Below are 5,387 nucleotides of genomic sequence, written 5' to 3'. Positions count from 1 at the left end.
GGGGGATTCGGCGATGGTAATGCCGTTGAATGTCAAGGGGAGGTGGTTAGACTCTCTCTTGTTGGAGATGGTCATTGCCTGGCACTTATCTGGCGCGAATGTTACTTGCCACTTATCAGCCCAAGCCTGGATGTTGTCCAGGTCTTGCTGCATGCAGGCTCGGACTGCTTCATTATCTGAGGGGATGCGAATGGAACTGAACACTGTGCAATCATCAGCGAACATTCCCATTTCTGACCTTATTTCATCTCCACGAGGACTGTGCGGTGGTCACTCCTACCAATACTGTCATGGACAGATGCATTTGCGACAGGTAGATTGGTGAGGACGAGGTCAAGTAAGTTTTTCCCTCGTGTTGGTTCGCTCACCACCTGCCGCAGGCCCAGTCTGGCAGCTATGTCCTTCAGGACTCGGCCAGCTCGGTCAGTAGTGGTGCTACCGAGCCACTCTTGGTGATGGACATTGAAGTCCCCCACCCAGAGTACATTTTGTGCCCTTGCTACCCTCAGTGCTTCCTCCAAGTGGTGTTCAACATGGAGGAGGACTGATTCATCAGCTGAGGGAGGGCGGTAGGTGGTAATCAGCAGGAGGTTTCCTTGCCCATGTTTGACCTGATGCCATGAGATTTCATGGGGTCCAGAGTCAATGTTGAGGACTCCCAGGGCCACTCCCTCCTGACTGTATATCACTGTACCGCCACCTCTGGTGGGTCTGTCCTGCCGGTGGGACAGGACATACCCAGGGATGGTGATGGAAGAGTCTGGGACATTGGCTGAAAGATATGATTCTGTGAGTATGGCTATGTCAGGCTGTTGCTTGACTAGTCTGTGGGACAGCTCTCCCAATTTTGGCACAAGTCCCCAGATGTTAGTAAGGAGGACCTTGCAGGGTCGACTGGGCTTGGTGTTTTGCCGTTTCGTGTCCGGTGCCTAGTGGTCCGATGCCGGGTGGTCCGTCCGGTTTTATTCTTATTATGACTTTTCGTAGCGAGATTTTACAACTGAGTGGCTTGCTGGGCCATTTCAGAGAGCAATTAAGAATCAACCACATTGCTGTGGGTCTGGAGTCACATATAGGCCAGACCGGGTAAGGGCGGCAGGCTTCCTTCTCTAAAGGACATTAGTGAACCAGACGGGTTTTTACGACAATCCGGTAGTTTCATGGCCATCATTACTGATACTAGTATTTTAATTACAGATTTTTATTTAATTGAATTTAATTAATTAATTGAATTTAAATTCGCCAGCTGCCGTGGCGGGATTTGAAGTCATGACTCTGGATTTTAGTCCAGGCCTCTGGATTACTAGCCCAGTAACATAACCACTATGCTACCGTACCCCTTAAACAACTAACGGGAGGAGGAGGCTCTGCAAACATCCCCATCCTCAATGACGGCGGAGTCCAGCACGTGAGTGCAAAAGACAAGGCTGAAGCATTTGCAACCATCTTCAGCCAGAAGTGCCGAGTGGATGATCCATCTCGGCCTCCTCCCGATATCCCCACCATCACAGAAGCCAGCCTTCAGCCAATTCGATTCACTCCACGTGATGTCAAGAAATGGCTGTGTGCTCTGGATACAGCAAAGGCCATGGGCCCCGACAACATCCCAGCTGTAGTGCTGAAGACTTGTGCTCCAGAACTAGCTGCGCCTCTAGCCAAACTGTTCCAGTACAGCTACAACACTGGCATCTACCCAACAATGTGGAAAATTGCCCAGGTATGTCCAGTCCACAAAAAGCAGGACAAATACAATTCGGCCAATTTCCACCCCATCAGTCTACTCTCAATCATCAGCAAAGTGATGAAAGGTGTCGTCGACAGTGCTATCAAGCATCACTTACTCACCAATAACCTGCTCACCGATGCTCAGTTTGGGTTCCGCCAGGACCACTCAGCTCCAGACCTCAATACAGCCTTGGTCCAAACATAGCCAAAAGAGCTGAATTCCAGAGGTGAGGTGAGAGTGACTGCCCTTGACATCAAGGCAGCATTTGACCGAGTGTGGCACCAGGGAGCCCCAGTAAAATTGAAGTCAATGGGAATCAGGGGGAAACTCTTCAGTGGCTGGAGTCATACCTAGCACAAAGGAAGATGGTAGTGGTTGTTGGAGGCCAATCATCTCAGCCCCAGGCCATTGCTGCAGGTGTTCCTCAGGGCAGTGTCCCAGGCCCAACCATCTTCAGCTGCTTCATCAATGACCTTCCCTCCATCATAAGGTCAGAAATGGGAATGTTCGCTGATGATTGCACAGTGTTCAGTTCCATTCGCAACCCCTCAGATAATGAAGCAGTCCGTGCCCGCATGCAGCAAGACCTGGACAACATCCAGGCTTGGGCTGATAAGTGGCAAGTTACATTCGTGCCAGACAAGTGTCAGGCAATGACCATCTCCAACAAGAGAGAATCTAACCACCTCCCCTTAACATTAAACGGCATTACCATCACCGAATCCCCCACTATCAACATCCTGGGGGTCACCATTGACTAGAAACTTAACTGGACCAGCCATATAAATACTATGGCTGCAAGAGCAGGTCAGAGGCGGGGTATTCTGCGGCGAGTGACTCACCTCCTGACTCCCCAAAGCCTTTCCACCATCTACAAGGCACAAGTTAGGAGTGTGATGGAATACTCTCCACTTGCCTGGATGAGTGCAGCTCCAACAACACTCAAGAAGCTCGACACCATCCAGGACAAAGCAGCCCTCTTGATTAGCACCCCATCCACCACCCTAAACATTCACTCCATTCACCACCGGCGCACTGTGGCTGCAGTGTGTACCATCCACAGGATGCACTGTAGCAACTCGCCAAGACTTCTTCGACAGCACCTCCCAAACCCGCGACCTCTACCACCTAGAAGGACAAGAGCAGCAGGCGCATGGGAACAACACCACCTGCACGTTCCCCTCCAAGTCACACACCATCCCGACTTGGAAATATATCGCCGTTCCTTCATCGTCGCTGGGTCAAAATCCTGGAACTCTCTTCCTAACAGCACTGTGGGAGAACCTTCACCACATGGAATGCAGCGGTTCAAGAAGGCGGCTCACCACCACCTTCCCAAGGGCAATTAGGGATGGGCAATAAATGCCGGCCTCGCCAGCGACACCCACATCCCATGAACGAATTTTTAAAAAAATCTCCTCGCGGCTTGGTGTCAAATTTTGTCTGATTACGCTCCTGTGAAGCTCCTTGGGATGTTTTGCTACATTTAAGGCGCTATATAAATGCAAGTTGATATTATTATTTACAGAAGATTTCCATTTGCCTGTAGCACAGCCTCATTCAGCCTCTCAAAACCGTGCCTTGGAGGAACAGTGAATCAAACGCTCGAGGTCGGGGGGGCCTGACTGTTCAACTCACGGCCACCATGGCACATCCCAACACTGCCCACAGAGCTGTGTAAAATGACCCCTTCGTTTCCTGACATGTGAAAGTGTTCCGTTTCCAGCAGGTAACGTCCCTTGCCTTGAGGAGCACTGAAATGCTAACAAGAAGTTTGTAAAGACATTAAGTGTGAATTGCTGAAACCATTCTTAATAGAAGAATCCATTTGCAAAAAAATGAGCGCAGTGGAAGTAAACATTAGTCAGATTCTGACATTCTGAATTAAAGCAAAATATCAATATTGACGTGATTAAGCGTCCCCGGGGTCAATGAAAGCATCCAAAGTAGAGTGTGCCTGTTTCAATATTAATCATTAGAGGTGCAAAACTGATGTTGCACTCCATCTCAATTACAAGTAACCCAGTGATTGCTACATCTCTTTGATCAAATCCCTGCTTAACCATTGAAGGTATTTACGAATCACCTCTGAGAATCACCAGCTTCTGTAGCACCAGCTCTGGATGAATGCAAATTGTGATGGGAATCCCTAAATATAGCTATAATTTATAGTTATTGTTTCAACAATAATTAGCAGATTGACATTTAATTCTCCTGAAATGTACGTTTGCTGCATACTGAACCTAAAAGATTTATATAATGTAGTGACCTATTAATATTTCCTCAAGCAGCCCATAATGCAAATAAAAATCTCTTACAGAGTAGCTTTCTTGATTTTGTACTCCTGGTGCAGAGTGTTGTCCGCCGGAAGCATATGTTGGGAGTCTGGGATTGGAAGACATTGGGACCCGCTGGATTTTCCAGATGGATGAAGATCCGTGCCAGAAGCATGACTTTTTTTTATTTTGTGGGTGACGTTGGCAATGCCACATTTATTCGCCCTCCCCAGTTGCCCTGAGAAAGTGGCGATGGGCCTTTGCCTTGAGCCGCTGCAGTCCTTTTGCTGCTGGTGCTCCCACGATGGTATTAAGTAGGGAAGTGAAGCATTTTGGTCCAGTGACAATATATGAACAGCAATAGATGTTCACGTGACGATGGTTTGGGACTCGGAGAGGAGCTTCCAGGTGATGGCGTTCCCACGATCTTGCTGCTCACATCATTCTTGGTGGTCGAGGTTCGCAGAGCTGGGAGATGCCGTCGAACTCACCATGATGAATTGCCTGCAGTGCATCCTGCAGATGGTACATACTGCAGTCACAGCGTGCCAGCAATGGGCACTGAGCCTAAGGGCAGGGTTACTGATCAAGCAAACTGCTCTGCCCTGAATGGTGTCGAACTTTGAGTGCTGCTGCACTTGCACCCACCCAGGTGAACGGTGAGTATTCCATCACACTCCTAAACTTAAATGAATCGTCCAGAGAAAAGTGAACTTGGCAAACAATAGCTTAAGCTTAGGCGGGCCTGTAAATGGACAAACAGCATGTTTGACCGTAAATCGAGGGCCTGCTCCGTTTAAGGACCCTGACTGTAATTCTGAAGGACAAATGGACAGAGCACCCTTTGTCCATTTGTACTAGGCAGTGAGCAGCCTAACCGGTGGGCCTTAAAGGGACCTCTAGTGGCCACTCCACAGGAGTGCTCCTCCTGGCCTCACGAAAATATCCCAGCCTGCTACCGGCCTGTGCTTGCCCCTCCTCCAGGATCGGCACCGGGGGAGGGGGGAACCTGCCGGCCGGCTAGGCATATAAGCCGGCCGATTTCCCGCCCTCCCACAACTGACAAGTATAGTTCCTGTTTGGTGCCTGCAGCTCGCCAGCTACTTTGAAATGAGGCCCGAGCCTGACAAGGATTTGGGCCACCCGGCACCGGCTTATGACTCGAGAATGCGGTCTTGCCGCTGAGTCTGTGCCTTTTTCGGGTGGAAGTTGAAGATGCACCCTTTCCCCCCCCACCACTGCCTCCAAGCCTCTCCATCTTGCTCCCTCTCTTCTCATCCTCAGAAACCTCCTCACAAGCTACGTCTTTGACCTTGCTCTGGGTCAGAAATCTTAATCCTTCTCCCTTCATATACTTGGGGTCTGGTTATTTGCACCTTCCTTTG

This window comes from Heptranchias perlo, chromosome 2, assembly GCF_035084215.1.
Source record: "Heptranchias perlo isolate sHepPer1 chromosome 2, sHepPer1.hap1, whole genome shotgun sequence".
NCBI classification, from domain to species: domain Eukaryota; kingdom Metazoa; phylum Chordata; class Chondrichthyes; order Hexanchiformes; family Hexanchidae; genus Heptranchias; species Heptranchias perlo.
The sequence above is the reverse complement of the archived record's forward strand: the minus strand, read 5'-3'. Positions refer to the sequence as shown.